We start from the raw sequence: 18,347 nt of genomic DNA, 5'->3' as shown, positions 1-18,347 counted from the left end.
GATGTGTCGTTCTGTTAGTTTTCATGCGATAACTCATTAGTGCCAGTGGTAGTGCATCAATTCAATTTAGTGCTTTCACAAATTTTGTTAATTTTTAGTCTTGAGCGTCCCATTCACTCTTTCCACCTTACCTTGTGGTTGAGGATTGGGGCGTAATCTAGTCTTTATTTGACATGCAAATGTTGAATCACTTGTTTGAGTGTTCTCTGAACAAACGTTTTGTCTGAGCTTATTTCTGACGGAATTCCAAACCTTGTCTTGACTTCTCCAGTCAGAAACTTGATTACTGTCGTCGCACTTTGGTCTTTTGATGGGACTGCTTCTACCCATCTGTTGAACACTGCATTTCACACTCATTTAGCTGGATGTCAATCATTGTTTGCAAGTATGGTGAAGAAAAACCTTGTTTTCTAATTATTATTATTATTATTATTTTTTTTAAATTCTCCTCAATACCTCACCCCTTGCGCAATGGTCAAAACCATGCGCATTAAATGATAAGCAAATCTAAGAACGCCGTTGGTGCAACCAACGTCGAAACGTCTAACCTTAACCATCAGCAAATTAAAGCCAATCTTTTGGGAAGGGAAATCGAAACCAGTATGTCCAAATCCAAAGCCCAATATGGGTGGCTGTACCATCAGCCGCCGGAGACCACGCTGTTCCAAAGTCATGCACTAAACCGAAAAACGTACATGCGTTAGTGGGCTTCTATACCACAAAGGTAAAATAAAATAAAACGCGACATGCCCCGTTCCAAGACCACCTCTGCTGCCAGTGCTGACATATCTGACTCCTGTTCCTCCTCCACCTTACACCCCACCCGGCACTTCCTATGATTGTTGCAGCTCGTGACTTCATGATCAAGTAAGCCAGTGCCCACAGCGACTCTGCCAAGTAATCGTGACTGTGCCTGCCTTAGGTCGTCCCGGGTGTCAAGGTGGGATCTTACCCGTCGTTGGCTAACCAGCCTTCCATACTGGCTCGCTGCAGGATGCCATACCTGGGATACAATCAATCCCCACCCATATGGTGGTATAGATCGCAAAGTGGAGGGATGGAGACAGAGTCTTCAGCCGCTTCTGCCCTATGCAGCGTGTGTGTGCGTAAAAGATACACCTCAGGGAAACTATAAAACAAAAAGTCATTTATCAGAGTTAAAATTATTAAAGTGTTGCAGCAGCAGTAGTGGCATTTGAAAGGTAAACCCACTACTTACGAATCCAAATTGACAACATAGCATGTAGGATCCCTTCCCAGCAGATGTAGCGCTAATCCCCGTCATCCTTGACCAAAAAGATTTACCCTATATTTTAATTGGTGTAGTCCTATTGTACAGTTTATCAAGATTACGTTTTTACTTTATGTATATATTTTTTAATTATTATCCTCATCTTTATCATATCCGTATTTATCCAATCATTCTTTCCTGTGTGAAAATAATAATAATCACTTAGTTAATAGCAACACCTTCTTTAGTCCAATTGCATTAGATTATCATTACTGTTGTTCTAGGAAGACAAAAAAACTAAATAAAAACTAAACTTAAAGAAAAACTAATTAGCCATAATGTGAATATCCACTGCGTGTCTCCCTGTGACTCTCTCCCTCCTTCAGGAGAACACGCTCTCTCTCCCTCCTCAGTACGGGGTGCTGTTTGGTGCAAGACAACAGATAAGGGTGGAATGTGGGGGGCGGTGTAGTTGGGGAAGGGTAGGGTTGGAGTTGTCCAGCAGGGGGCGGTGTAGTTGGGGAAGGGTAGGGTTGGAGTTGTCCAGCAGGGGGCGGTGTAGTTGGGGAAGGGTAGGGTTGGAGTGGTCCAGCAGGGGGCGGTGTAGTTGGGGAAGGGTAGGGTTGGAGGGGTCCAGCAGGGGGCGGTGTAGTTGGGGAAGGGTAGGGTTGGAGTTGTCCAGCAGGGGGCGGTGTAGTTGGGGAAGGGTAGGGTTAGAGGGGTCCAGCAGGGGGCGGTGTAGTTGGGGAAGGGTAGGGTTGGAGTGGTCCAGCAGGGGGCGGTGTAGTTGGGGAAGGGTAGGATTGGAGGTGTCCAAATTTGGCGGAGGGGGAGGTGTGGCTTGGGACTGAGTGAGAGAACTCAAAAAATGGCGGCCGTGATGCTATAACTCTGTGGGGCCTGTCTAACACACGAGAGCGGATGAGAGACTAGGGGGTAACTCTTGTCACTCTTGGAGGAGGAGATCGAGAAAAAAGGAGGAAAAAACAGGGGGGGGGGGGCAAAAAACAACAACAGGGCCTAGAGACGTTATTCAATACATCCAGATATTCCTCATAGCCTTAAGTCGTTATCCATCCTTATTGATTAATCTGCTTCAACAGACTAAACCGTCAACCAACGCGGCAAAGAGATATTGTTTAGTATCGTTAGTTTATCTATGCGACAGGTCCAGCAGTAATTCAAAGAAACACAGTAAAAGAGATATCATTTATCCTTGTCAACTTATCTAGGTCTAGTTTTAAAGGGTCAAACAGTAAATTGAAGCAACACAGTAAAAAAGGGTTGTTTATCATTGTCAATTTATCTATTTCCGCAGGTCAAGCCATATACCAGAGCAATACGGCAGAGAGACATTATTCATTATTATCGATTTATCTATTCCTACCTTTACCCGTTCCAACGGGCAAAGATAGAGCGGACCACGCACACACACACACTGATTCACTCACAGGTTCTCTCTTTCCCTCTATCAAGCTTTCTCTCACGCAAACGTACACACCCACACGCACGTTGACGCGTACTCGCTGACACGCACGTACACACTGACGTACACACACAGAATCGCTCACAGCCTTTCTCTCTCTCTTTCTGACACACATGCACAGGGAGTCTGGACAGAGATATATGCCCAGCCGCTCACACCTTACTAGTGAGGGGCAACAGGTGTCTACTATTCCCGTCCGCTGTGGTCAATGCAATTATCCGTCTGCTACCGCACTCACAATCATCAGACACGGCAAAATAGCGTTGAGCATAACAAAGCAAGCAAGATAGTTGCACACATAGCCGGGTTATCATTGATTGATTTATTTCTATATTTAGCCGGCCCACAAATACGCTCGCTCTCTTTCTTTCTCTCTCTCTGGGCCTCTTACACACACACACAGCCACTCTGTCTCTCTCTCTCTCGCGCATACACACACTGTCTCTCTGGTCGTGAAGGTGGGGGTGAGAGGTCTCTGCTATCCCTAGTCTGCGTCAGTTCAGGTGTCTGTCCGTCAGTCCCCGCATATTTAATGAATATATGGCCAAGAAATCGTTGTGCTTCTTCGGGCACCTCAGATTCACTTAACAAGGGCGGCGAGCCTTAGGCCTCGAGGGTGTTCTTTCACCACGCAACGAGCCTAGTTTATCTTATTCTCTCTGTGTGTCACTCATGCCCCAGGCATACCGTTTCCTCTGCAAAGGGACTCAAACCCTGATAAAGGACTCTAACCTTCTTACCACATAGAATTATTTAATACGCAAACGCCGGTGGGGATCATCTTTCCGCTCCGCGGTCCCGAGGTCGTGCCGCTCTCCGTCTCTCGTTTCCAAGTTGCGGTTCAATTTCAGAAAAAATATCACGTCGGGGTCACCAAATTGAGGGGAAAAACGGTCTGTCTAGTTACTGGACCAGATGAAATGAGACGGAGAGGTAATAAAGTCTGTCGGCACGAGGACCTTGGATTTATTAAGTAAAGTGGCAACGGTTATACAGAGTCATAAAGCGTGAGAGATCGAATATGTCCCTAAGTCCCTAATCAGCGCTGATGGTTCGTCCAGAGCTTCGCCTCCGTGGAAGGTCTGCTTCAGAAGAAGATGAAGAGTCTCTGTGTGATACAGTCTTATGCTGTATCCTCCTCTTGATGAGGTGTGTGCGTTTGAGATGTGTGTGGTTCGGTGTGTTTTTGCTTTACCTTGGCTCCCAGGCCCTAGTATATGCATGTGTATCTTCTTGTATTCTTCCTAACGGGGGAGAGCTTCAAAGTGTCTCCTGTGTGATAAATTAATGTGGCTCTCCCGTTCTTGAGGATGACTGGTGCATTGTCTGAGTGTCTACCATTTGCCTGCTTGGGAAATGGGGCCTTGGCTCTGGCCTTGACCTGACTATATTATCATGTTTGTGTTATGTGTTAAAAGTTGACTATATTGTAATGTGACTGCCATGTGATGTGCTCATCAGGCTAGGGTAGGAGTTAGCTATATTTGTAATGTACATGTGATGTACTCAGCAGGTTATTTTTCCCAACACAATCATAGAACTAGAGTTATAATAACATAACTATCGTTCTATTTCATGTAGGCTACGCCGTTTAGGCTTCGCCTTATGGGCTAAGGTGAAGCTGCGAGCGGAGCCCAATCAATGTACTCCTGCTGGACCCCAGTCAAAACGACTCAAGTCACCAGAGCACATTAAGACTCAAAAAGCCAAGGATGTGTAAAACACAACAGCTTAATAAAAAACGAATTCCTCCTAGATCAAGCAAGGCAATGATCAAGAGAGAAAAAAGTGAGTCTGTAAAGACTCCGGCTCTAATCCGTGCTTCATGGAACCCATGAAAAGGAAAAGAAAAACCAGAGCAACACGGTTTCCTTTAGGTCCGCTCCGGGGGCGGAGCTACGGAATCCGGCTCTCCAATAAGGGGTCTCTCTCGGCCGTTTCTTAGAAAGAAACGGCGGGAGTGCCATACTGGCAAACAAAACCACCTGACAATTGGCGGGCCAATAGAAAATACCCCTAGCCTGTTTTTCATTTGAAAAACGGTGGGAGAGTAAGACTGGTAGTCAAGTCCAACTCGCCAGCCAGCGAGAGGAAATCCAACCACGCCGCTTTAAAGAACATGTCTATATTCTTAAGCCGTAAAAGGGGTCCCGGACTCCAGCACAGAGTTGCCGAGTGAACCCCTGGACATGTCTAACATGTAAAAACTAACAAAGGGGCCGGGGGAAGACCAAGACGCAGCCGCGCAGATGTCTTCCACCGAAACGCCCTTGAGTAGAGCCGTTGAAGCGGCCATGCCCCGTGTGGAGTGAGCTTTAACGCCCAACGGTGGCGCCAAGCCCTGCCGAGAGTAGGCTAAGCAAACACCCTCACATATCCAGCGAGAAAACCGCTGCTTAGAGAGAGCGCGGCCCCTGCTAGCGTCGCTATAACACACAAACAACTGCTGTGTGGAGCGGAACGCGGCCGAGCGATTCACGTACATAGCCAATGCCCGAACCGGGCACAGGAGATGCAACTCCGCCTCACTAGAATGAGGCGGGGGGTGAAAAGCCTTAAGCACAATATCCCTCGACCGAAAATAACTATTAATGTTCTCTGGGAGGAACGCAGGATTAGGTCTGAGCAACGCGAATGAGCTGTCCTCGTTTAGCAACAAGCAACTCGGGCTGACAGACAGAGCGGTTAGCTCACCGGCCCGCTTGGCAGAAACCAAGGCCAACAAGAGTGCCGTCTTAAAGGACAGGGCATCCAAAGGGGCCTGAGAAAGAGGCTCGAAAGGATCCCTGGACAATCCGCGCAACACGGTGGGGAGATCCCAGCGTGGTGTAAGCACGCGTGAAAACAGGCCTAACCCGTCTAGCCCCACGCAAGAATCTGGTAACCCTTCCTTTTACAGTCCCCTAATTACTAGGTATTTACCCGGTACATACATGGTAAATTATAGTGTATTACTGGGTAATTACCGCTGGTAATAAGAAGGTAAATACAGAGGTAGTTACCCGGTAAATACATGGTAAATCATAGTGTATTACTGGGTAATTACCACTGGTAATAAGAAGGTAAATACAGAGGAATTATCCAGTAAATTATAGTGTATTACTGTGTAATTACCACTGGTAATAAGAAGGTAAATACAGAGGAATTACAGCTGAAGTACTAAGTAAAACCTCCACTATTAGCCATCACCTCAACTAAGTAGCGTGTAGTTGTAACTGTTTTAGGTTGGTAATAACTCCGATATTCTGTACTTCCTAGGAAATTAGGCAACCAATTCTTAGAAACACTTATTATCCATGGTTTATGTTCTTAACAGCCGAAGTTTAATGTTGTACTATCTAGAAATTAGCATAGTACTTTCCAATAAAATACTTTTTCTTAGTTATTATTCGTAGCTACACCCATTTAGAAAGGGTTTATTCAATTTACCACTATGGAATTACTTACCTGGTAACAACCTCTGCAGGAACAGTTTTCCTCTAGTGTTATGGTACATCTTCTTAAATACTGGGTACAAAGCCGTTTGTTTCCATGGTATGACCAGGTTCTTACCATATAATTTATAATAGATACATTCCATTATCCATGCAGTCAACACAAACTTGTACCATGCACGTTCTGCGACGTTACCAAGTAAAACACACCAATTTACCCAGTAATTAAGCTGAAACTGTACTGTAAAAGGAAGCCTTGTTTGTTTCCATGGTATTACCAGGTTCTTACCATATAATTTGTAATACATTATTCCCTTTTCCAAGCAGTCAACACAAACTTGTACCATGTACGTTCTGCGACGTCACCAAGTAAAACACGACAATTTACCCAGTAATTAAGCTGAAACTGTACTGTAAAAGGAAGCCTCGTTTGTTTCCATGGTATTACCAGGTTCTTACCATATAATTTGTAATACATTATTCCCTTTTCCATGCAGTCAACACAAACTTGTACCATGTATGTTCTGCGACGTTACCAAAACACGACAATTTACCCAGTAATTAAGCTGAAACTGTACTGTAAAAGGAAGCCTCGTTTGTTTCCATGGTATTACCAGGTTCTTACCATATCATTTGTAATACATTATTCCCTTTTCCATGCAGTCAACACAAACTTGTACCATGTACGTTCTGCGACGTCACCAAGTAAAACACGACAATTTACCCACTAATTAAGCTGAAACTGTACTGTAAAAGGAAGCCTCGTTTGTTTCCATGGTATTACCAGGTTCTTACCATATAATTTGTAATACATTATTCCCTTTTCCATGCAGTCAACACAAACTTGTACCATGTACGTTCTGCGACGTTACCAAGTAAAACACGACAATTTACCCAGTAATTAAGCTGAAACTGTACTGTAAAAGGAAGCCTCGTTTGTTTTCATGGTATTACAAGGTTCTTACCATATAATTTGTAATACATTATTCCCTTTTCCATGCAGTCAACACAAACTTGTACCATGTACGTTCTGCGACGTTACCAAGTAAAACACGACAATTTACCCAGTAAGTAAGCTGAAACTATACTGTAAAAGGAAGCCTTGTTTGTTTCCATGGTATTACCAGGCTCTTACCATATAAGTTGTAACTGGTTATGCCCTTTTCCATGCAATCAACACAAACCATATATGTTCTGCAACATCGTTCACCAGTAGTTAAGCACTTTAATTGTTGTTATAAAACCCCAAACCACTATTGATGAAAGACATTAAAATTAAACAAAATCAAAGGCTTATCTTTCAAACAATGCATATCTCACAAACAGGCACTGAACACTGAAGAAATCGGACAAAAAAAAGAGCCGTCCACATCAACTCAATTTAAATGTTACTGATGGTGTTTTCATAAAACACATGACAGTGTTATGGCAAGTGACCACAAGGAAGACTGCTTCAACCTCTACAATTTGAATAAGTGGTGAATGCCATGCAGCAATCTGCCTATGGGAGCATCTTTGTGGTCATTCGCAAACCAATGAGTCCACTCGATGAATGAGAGATGACTCTTTAGTGTCTTCTCTGTGAGGTATCCCTGCAGTCTCCACATCTGGGATTTGAAGGCTGACCAAGACCTGACCAGGTACCTCCAAATCTCCCCTTCAAGAATCAGAAGACAAGAAAATAACATTAGGACTGTCAATTAATGAACATTTCTAGAACATGTAGAACTCATTATTTTGTTTATCAGTTAAGAAAGGATGCTGGTCCTCTGGCCATTGTGTTTGGTCATATTGAAAAGAGAAAAAGGCATAGCCATAAATACAGTTAATAGGACGGGAGGGGACAGGCAGTTAGCCCTTTAGCATCGAGCTAGCGGAGCTTCTGTCATTCAAATAACTCGGACATGTTGTTTAAAACCTATAACACCCAATTTATTAAAATATCCGGATTTAATCGGGCTCTCTCCCATAAGTACAGTTAATAGGACGGGAAGAGACAGGCTCTGTTAGCCCCGGTTAGCGCGATGCTAAAGAGCAGCTCTACCGGAGCATGCCACCTCAACAGGTGCAAGTTAGCCTCCGGTTTGATATTCGCCGGATATTCGGTTTACCACCCAATCGGATTCATCAACATAAGTGCAATACATTACGGGCTTAGTATGTTGAGGACGGTTTAGGACACCGTATCGCGAAAAATCACAAACACATGTTGTCGCCATCGATGTCTGTGCAACAACATAATTTACGTTCTCTGGCTGCTACCTGTTTTAGGGACCGTCAACAAGTTACACTCACCGACTGGTGGCAGAGACGTTACCATGGAATTGTTTCTGTTACGTATTTTAAGAATCTAAGCTACCCACACATAGACCCAATGATGCAGGACCAAACATATAAGCTGCGTTACCCTCACATAGCCACAAGGGGAGCATGATGTTATTGAAGGCTGCTCCCTCTTCACCTTTAATTAAGTGAAGAAGCCGAAGCCATAACGTCACCCCGGCCACGCCCACTAGGCAACGCCCACTGCATAGGCCACACCCACTTGACGTCCTGTACGGAGGACGTCGAGTGAACAGGCCAGAGTTCAATAGGTAGACGGCGCAGCAAGCCACCCGGGCCTTAGCCCGGGGGGCTTGAAGTAGATCACGGTATTTTCCTCTCACTCGCGTTAGAAACAATTCCCTCCGTATAGCTTCAGCTACCATACCGAAACATGCCGACGACTTTATAATAAATGAAGTGAGTTAAAGCAACCCGGGATTGGACAACTTTCTTCGAGAATATGCAACAATTTGGTGACCCGCGACGTTTGGAAGAAAGTCCCGAAAATCCCGGGGGGCGCGACGCTAAAACAACTTCAACAGGCCACACACGTCTGAGGTAAGTATAAATCATTGTTTTAAAGATTAAATCTGAAATAGGATTGGTTATAAGAACACTTAGGTGTAAGCTTGTTTTAGCCACCGTCCGATTGTGCTGCTGCAGAGGCCTAGCATAACAACACGTGTAGATCAATGGTTGCAAGGAACTGTGAAGACCCCCCCCCCCCCCCCCCATCCCCCCATCCCTTTGTTTACCTGGGCGCTCCTGGCTGTTTGATAAGGCAATGGTAGCCTGCACAAAGGGACCCCCGGTGTGTTATGTCTGTCTGTCTCTGTCTGTCTCTGTCTCTGTGTCTGTCTGTACCACGTGGGAGACGTAGTACCTGTGTTTTTTTTGATTTATATGATGAATGTCTCGAAGTTAAGCCGAGATAAGGTAATCATAAGGTAATTGATGAATGTCTCGAAGTTAGGCCGAGACCATCTAAGGTAAATAGTGAAAGCGCCGAAGTTAAGCCGGGCCACTATAAGGTTTATTTATTACCGGCCACAAACTTCCAAACTCTTTACGGTGGGGTGAGGAAAGGTCAGGTTTTTAACGTTAATCTAGCTTAGTTGCATATTAAAACGGAGACTTGGCCAAGGAGTTCAAATTGGATTGATTCCTCCCGGTTCATTTCAAATCTAATGTGCAATTTTGATTAGTATACAACGCAGCCGTAGAGTGTAACCACGGGGTGTTAAAGAGACGGCGCGTCTTCGTGACGTGGGTTTCCTTTGTCCAGACGTCCGCCATCTTGGGTCTTGCAGAGACCATGAGCAGCGGGGAGCCCCCCCCCCCCCCTCTCTCTCCCTCCTCTTCCCCCCCCACCCTCTCTCTCTCTCCCTCTCTCCTTCCCCCCTCTCTCTCTCTTCTCCCCCCCCCCCCCCTTCCCTCTAGAAGATCCTATCGTGAAACCCCCCCACTCCCTTTGTCCCAGTCTTCACAGGTCCAGTAGTCAGACCCCCCATCCCCCTGTCCTCGGATCCCCCCCTCCCCACCCTTTGTCCCTGCAAACATTCTCTTCCCCTACCCTTCCTTATTCATATTGCTTAAAGAAGATCGGGAACGGTGGGACGGGGGCTTTGATTTAACTAACAATAGAGAGGCCTCCCACCCTCACACCTAGCCATGTGTTGGAGGCAGGATGTAAATTTAGTGTTTGTATATTTGATAATAAGGCGTATTCACGTTTGATGTGGTATGTGATGTACATAGGAGTGAATCAAAGTGTGGACAACATCAAATGCGAGCAATAGGTAGAATAAATGAAGATTAGGTCATCCAATATGCATAGTTAGTGTAGGACAATCGGGTAGTATGATGAAGGTAACTGTTATTATGAGATACGGTTAACACAGAAGTGATATTGAACATGCAAATTTTAACATTGTTAATTCCCTTTTACATCTTTTTGGTTATAGCAACTTGGTTGAACTACGGTGTTGTTATCTTTGGTTGTCATTCAATGCACATGGCTGAAGCAATGCGCAAGGAGGGATGTAGTGTGAAATTAAACCAAAGTAGATACTGTAAAACAATTAAAATTAGAATTCATGGAAATATGTTTTTGAACAACTAACTGCTGTACATGAGTTTGTATTTCTGCAATAGAAGCAAAAAGTTCCAGAACCAGATGCAGACACACCCGGAGCCTACAAACTACCACCGCCGAGCAAGGACTAACAGTCACATGAGGAGATCAAATAACAGCAGGATTTGAATCGCACCGGATGGGTTGGTGTCCAGGGCGCTGGTATGATTACAATCCCTCAGGTTAGAATTGGCAGAGAACTCCGGCATTAATGACCCTTTCACAGGATGGATGGAGAATATGTCTGGGAGGTGGAAAGGCAGAATCCAGTAAGTGCCCGTCGCGGGAATAAATGCAGAGACCGTGTTAATTGTCACCGGCTGCCGTTGTATTCACTGCGCACGAGGGCTACTGCATCTGCTGATCACCACAGCAGTGGGCGCTACACAAGTGCCAAGTGCCATTCAGGCTTACATTACCTGAGGGGCCCGACCCTATCCAGCTGCGATATGTAGAATAGTCAACACCTATACTATTCTAGTAGAATCGACTGTATTTAAGATAATCAATATCCCGGATTTACTTGAATAACACATTTTAAAACAACCATACCAGACTATGTTTATTATTTGGTAGTATTGCTTGGTTGCGAGTGCAACCCGTTATTTCTGAATCGCTGCATTGATAATGGTACTGTTGATCTTTGAGACGGTTGTTTACAGGCCACCTGTTGCTGACACGACGACGACGGAGAACCTGTTTGGAGGCTCCCATGATGTAGGAGTAACCTCTCTGAGTTGAGCCCTTGACAAGGAGGGACGAGTCTTGGGTTCATGAACTACAGGCCCGACGGCGACAGAATCCATGCCCAAACCACCCACATGCAACAGCGAACCAATGCACGAAGATCACCTGAACCGCCCGAATCCATGCTAGGCTATCAATAATCTTGAATTTTTTAAAATTGTATTATGACTACCAATTTTTACTTTACTTTTGCACATGATGAAAATTGTATGACCTTGTAGCACATGACCAAAAAGTATTAGCTCAGGATTTCTATGGATAGTTTTGTTTGTGTGCTGTTTGGCCATGTGATTGTATGTTAACAAGATTTGTGTTCATTGTTGTATTGTTAAATAATGACCTGTATTTCCAATAAGACCCACAACGTGAATGCCGTCTCAGTATTATGGGGACGCGTAGTGGTTTTTCCCCTCTCTTCAAGAGGTCTTTCCGCGACGGTTGATGGTGTTGATGATTGATCCTACTTTGACTATGTTTTCGGTGTGGTAAATGGTGTTTATGATTTAAAATATTATTGTATGGTCATCTAAGATGACCAAGGAGGGACTGTTACGTATTTTAAGAATCTAAGCTACCCACACATAGACCCAATGATGCAGGACCAAACATATAAGCTGCGTTACCCTCACATAGCCACAAGGGGAGCATGATGTTATTGAAGGCTGCTCCCTCTTCACCTTTAATTAAGTGAAGAAGCCGAAGCCATAACGTCACCCCGGCCACGCCCACTAGGCAACGCCCACTGCATAGGCCACACCCACTTGACGTCCTGTACGGAGGACGTCGAGTGAACAGGCCAGAGTTCAATAGGTAGACGGCGCAGCAAGCCACCCGGGCCTTAGCCCGGGGGGCTTGAAGTAGATCACAGTATTTTCCTCTCACTCGCGTTAGAAACAATTCCCTCCGTATAGCTTCAGCTACCATACCGAAACATGCCGACGACTTTATAATAAATGAAGTGAGTTAAAGCAACCCGGGATTGGACAACTTTCTTCGAGAATATGCAACATTTCTGGAAATAAATCATATAAAATAACATAAAAATCGCTAAAAAATACATTTTATTTTTTTGTCTTGTTTTAGCATATAATGCTTTGTTGATAATATGCAATAGAAACATTTCTGTTCTGTTGTGACATAGGCTACAATAGGGCTAATCATTAATAATAAAAAACACCTGCCACAGCACTGTTTTTTTTTTCGGGGGGGCATCCAACATTTGTGCCCAGGGTCCTGTGACTGCTTAATCCGAGCCTGCATGCTAGAAAGTACAGGGTTAAAGAGCTGCATGTTAAATAATTGTAATCTAAAAAAAAACAGGCTATTTTAGAGATCCTTTCAAAGATCTTGCCTGAGCTGAACATAAATACCACTGCTTCTAGTGGGCATTACAATAATAATAATAATGGTAATAACAATAATAATGGTAATGGTAATAACAATAATATGTCATTGGACAGATGATGAGCCCAGTGCATCAGCTGCGTTCAGAGAGCCAGAGCCAATCCCAGATGAGATCAGGACAGACTGGGAAAGGAGAGATGAGCAAGAGGATGAGATGAGGGAGAGGAGAACATCAGCAAGGGAGGATATTGAGATGAAGAGTGGGGCAGAATCCACAGATTTCGATTTTTTGCTGAGGTTGGCTAATCCCACAGATCCAGCTCATGTACAGAGCAGCAATCTAAAATACGATCAGACCTTCATCACATTTTCCAATTCAGTCGGACCTTGCCGTCCTATGGTAAATTTCCCTCAAAATTTAGATGGGCGCTCTTTTCAAGCCCAATGGTATAATGATGACCCCTGGCTGGAATATTCTCCACTGAATGATGCCATGCATTGCTTTAGCTGCAGGGATTTTATGAATGAGGAAAGGTTTCAGAGCAGGACAGGATGGAAGTCTGTGGGGATAAACTTGTGGAGGCAGGCCAAAGTGAAGATCAAGGAGCACCGCAGCAGTGAATTGCATATGCTAAGCATGATTAGGTGGAATGCCTTTAAAAAAGATACACTGCAGAGGGCTTTTGCAGTAGCTGATTCTCAGATGGAAGCAGCCAAAGAAAGAGAGAGGCAGAAAAACAGAGCGATTATGTTCCGTTTAATGGACATCACATTATTTCTGGCAAAACAAGCTTTGGCCTTTAGGGGTAATGAAGAAGGCTTGTCAAGTTCAAACAGAGGAAATTTTCTGAACATGGTGGATTTGCTCGGCCAATATGACAGCGTACTGGGGCTTCATCTTGACGTAGTCAAGGAAAAACAAACATCAAACCAAAGGTGCCAGGTCTCTCTCCTGTCCAATAGGACACAAAATGACCTCATAAAAGCACTTAGTGTTTATGTGAAACGAATCATATAGAAGGAAGTGACAGAAGCATCACAATTTTCTATTTTGCTCGACGAGACCACTGATGTGTCACATATTGAGCAGGTGTCCTTTGTTGTGCGATATGTCCACAACATGACTATAAAGGAACGCTTTGTCCAACTATGTGATGTGGCATCAACAACGGGAGAGGCACTGGAGAATGTAGTGATGAAGCTACTTGAGCAAAACAACTTAAACATTCAAGATGTCTGTGGACAGGGATATGACGGAGCAGCCAATATGAGTGGACGCAACAATGGGCTACAGTCCCGGATTCAGAAACAAAACGAGAGAGCATTGTATGTGCACTGCCATGCACATTGTTTAAATCTCGTTTTAGTTGAGAGTGCAAAATCCAACAAGCACTTTGTGGATTTCTTCACAGTCGTTGAGAGGCTGTACACATTCATTGCCAACTCTACAAAGCGCCATGCTGCATTTGTGGATACTCAAAAAGCCATGAATCCAGACCAACGTGTCCTTGAACAACAGAGATTTTCAGACACCCGGTGGAGCTGCAGGGAAGATGCTTTAAAGACAATTAGGAAGGTCCTCCCTGCTGCCCTACAGTACTTGAGAGATCTGAGAGAGTGTGACCCCCCCGATCTGGCTGCAGGAGAGGCTAAAATGTTGTTCAGCAGCATAGATTTTGATTTTTTGCTCTGTCTTGAAATAGCAACGCCAGTGTTCATGGAGACATCAGTTGCCTCAAAAGTACTCCAGCAGGATGACCTGGACTTGGCTGCTGCTTACTCTGTGTTAGATGGTGTCCTGAAGCGAGTAGTGGAGCTGAGGAGAGACAGCCAATTCTCACAAATATAACACTGCCACAACAATTGCAGAGGAAAATGACGTAAACATTCCGACAAAGATTCCAGGTAGCCGAAGAAAAGTCCCTGCAAAGCTGAAATACAGTTCCACATCAGCAAGAGAAGATGATGAAGTCCAGACCTTGGAGGAATATTACAGGGGAAGGACATACTATACCTTTCTGGACAGACTGAGACAGGAACTTGAGAGAAGATTTTACGGGGAAGGGAAGACTCGGGACATTGTGATGTCACTGCCGAGACTCATTGACCCAGAGCAGTGGAAGGATATCGACCAAGGTTTTGATACAGCACATTCACTATGTGAATTTTATGGACTTCAGGGGGAAGACACCAACCTTCAAACAGAGTTGAGAGTCTTCCATGCATCGTACAAGTGTCCCAAGAGGACAGTCAAGTCTACGCTTGAAATATTCAAGGAACACAATGCTCACATCATATTCCCCACACTGTTCAAACTCATTAAAATATATGCCACTCTACCTGTCTCCACTGCAACGGTAGAACGTTCTTTCTCAAAGCTGAAGCTGGTAAAAACAAGGCTCCGAAATCAGTGTGGTCAAGAGCGGCTGTCTGACCTCCTCCTGCTGTCCATAGAGAAGGACATACCAATCGACAAAGAAGAGGTTCTGAAGATTTTTATTGAAATGGCCCCTACTAGGCGGCTTCTCCTTTGAAGCTTTGCATTTTTAACATGTCAATTTGGAGAAACTTATCAGTGACTTGATAGGATGTTGTTTAGTTATGTTTGTGTTCATGTTATGTTCTTCTTCTTCAAGTCATGTTTTTCTGCACCCGGCCCCGGGCTTCCTCCGGGCCGGGTCACATCTCCTCTTCTTCCATTATTCATTGAGGTTTTTGAACCAACGTAACGTCACGTACGTGGAAAAAAAACAACGAAGCTCCGAATACTGATTTAAGCTGATTTAAGAATATTTCAATAATTCGGGCCAGCCCTAGAAAATTAGCAAAGGCCAGAATGGGTGCACTGAGCAACCGTTGCTTCAAGAACTCAAAAGCAGTTTGACACTCTGCGGTCCATGTTACTGGTGCCGAGGAGCGGCTGGCGGTCCCTTGGAGAAGGTGATGGAGGGTGGCGGCGACCTTTGAAAAGGAAGCGATAAATCTCCTGTAATACCCTACAAAGCCCAGGAAGGAGCGTACCTGTTTGACAATGGTGAGGACAGGCCAATCTTGGACAGCTCTCGTCTTCTCGGGATCGGTGGCCACCCCTCGGCCACTTACAACATGCTCCAGGTAGAGGTCCTGTCGCTGGAAGAACTGGCACTTCTTGGGCTGCAGCTTAAGGCCGTGGCTTCTGAGGCGTTCGAAAACCTGCTCCAAGTGTCGCAGATGAGTCCCAAAGTCAGGGGAGTAAATGATGACATCGTCCAGGTATATCAGCAGATGGTCGTGTACCTTGGCCCCAAGGCAACGCTGCATTAGTCGCTGGAATGTAGCGGTTACACAAACCAAAAGGCATCCGGGAGAACTCATACAGGCCCAGTGGGGTGACAAACGCAGTTTTCTCCTGGTCAGGGGGTGCCACCCCGACCTGCCAGTACCCACTGGCTAAGTTTAGGGAGGGGAAACAAATCTTTATGAGTCTCCGATAGTCTACACAGAAGCGCCATGAGCCATCTTTTTTCTTAACAAGGACTATTGCGGCGGCCCAGGGACTCGAACTCTCTTGAATCACACCACTGTCCAACATACCCTTCAGCAGTCCGCGCAGTTCAGGGTACAATGTGGGTGGAACAGGTCTATACCTTTCCCGGATGGGGGGTGCCGTGCCAGCAGGGATTAAAATTAACGACGTCCCGTCGTCCCGGGGACGTAATTAATTGTCATCGGGAGGATTTTTATTCTCTCTCGGGTCGACCTCGGGAAGAAGAGAATTTTGTGGGCACTTATTTCATTTTTCTGTTTACGTTAACACTTTCTGCGAACCAGAACGTGTTCGCGATCGGTGGAAAGTGATTAGGTTGATGGAAAAAGGACTGAGCTTCGTTCAATTGGCTGGCACGCTCGCGTTTGCGTTGTTCAGTGAGACGGAGGGGGTAGATCCCCCGTTCGTCATGGCGCAGGCTTTCTTGGTTCAGTGGAGAAGGCTATACCTCTTTAGAATAATTTGCATACTCCTGAATGTTTTTATGAATGACACCCGCATGCAAGAATGAGTTCACGTCTGAGTGTAGGCTACAAGCACGATTAACTTTTTACAAGTGCAAAAACGCAAAATATTCTTTATTTTGCTGACCACTTGTTTTATCCCGACGAAAGCCTCGTAAGGACAGTTCCTCTGATCGCACCATCTTTCAACATCTTTGTTTAATGCGACTGCATCACCTTCTCTTACATGATCAGCAGCTCGCGGATTTCTTTCTTTTCAGTTTGAACTGCTCATGATGATATGCTGCGTTGTCTCTTTGGGGACAGCGCAACGCCCCCCCCCCCCCCCCCCCCCCAATATCCTTCAAAACAAACAATAAACTTCCAATGTGTGTAGGGTCCGGGAGGGTAAATTGGGGTGCTAGCTCAAGCAGGCAATTTACCAAGTGCAGTGTAAACGCGCGGACCATGCCACGAAAAAGGCGTGCATAGGCAGTCTCGCGCTGGTCGAGCAGTGCTTCCGTTCAAGCTGAGACGAGACGAGGATCACTGTGGTGGCGCTCTACTCCCGACCAGAGACGATGTTGTGCTGGCTGATGCCGCAAGAGCGGCAATCAGAATGTACCCAGCCCCAGCACATAGCATAGCCAGGCCCCAGCAACCCAGTACAATATGGAAGTGCTGGCCACCCACCTTGTCCCAGAGAGCCTAAGGTAAGCCAGTAACGTTAACTATAGAATCACCACCACCCTTCTCGGCAACGACGATGCCTGCGAGTCTCGGGGCAGAAAGCTTTTAGTGGCTAACGATGCCAGTTTAACAGAGAGTTTAGGTGTGTTATTACCTTGTTTCAACAGTGTAATTTAATTATACTGGTTATCCACCATCAACAAAACTGGTAGACTGTCAAAGTTGACGTTAGCAGGGCTATTACCTATTGCTTTAAAGGCCCACTATGCAGGATCGGGCATTTCTTCGCTGTTTTCTTGGTTTGGCACGCACATTTCTCTACAAAGCGCCCCCTACAGCTTCGTAGTAGATATTTTACAACACTGTCGTAACAACTCGTTGACGACCCTTCCCCATGCACTTCTACGCGAGCCATGTGCATTTGTTTTCAAAGAAGCCGGCGAATGCGTGGAGCCATGTCCGAAGTAGATGTTCATAAAGTGTAGGCAAGGTTATACATTTTTAAAATGGTGTATTTGTATTGCAATAAACATAAATCCATCCTTTTTTACAGTTGACGGGGAGAATTTATTGTGTTGGCCAACATAATAATCTAATTAAACAAGAACCTGGATTCGGGGATTCAGTCTGTATCTGGGGGACGAGACAGACGAACAGCAAAACACCCATGGTAACAAAGGTGTTTATATGGTTGCAACCAAGCAAGCTAGAAACATACAGGGATACCAACAAAACGGTCGAGAAAACAATTTTTACAGGGCTCACAACAAAATGGTTGAGCAAACACATTTGTACAGAGACTATCAACATCAAGAATACCACGAAGACAAAGTTCACCCAAGGGTACTTTCAATTTCAAAAGCAACGCGGCCAAGTCGGCGTCTGATTTGCAGTCTTCTTTTTCTTTCAGTTCACGCTATTCCTGAAAAGCTTGCCCAACGTTTACTCGTGTCTGGCCTCTCTGTCGGTCAGTCTCCCTTTTCTCTT

This window comes from Gadus morhua, chromosome 16 (genome assembly GCF_902167405.1).
Source record: "Gadus morhua chromosome 16, gadMor3.0, whole genome shotgun sequence".
Taxonomy (NCBI): domain Eukaryota; kingdom Metazoa; phylum Chordata; class Actinopteri; order Gadiformes; family Gadidae; genus Gadus; species Gadus morhua.
This window is presented reverse-complemented; position numbering follows the sequence as displayed.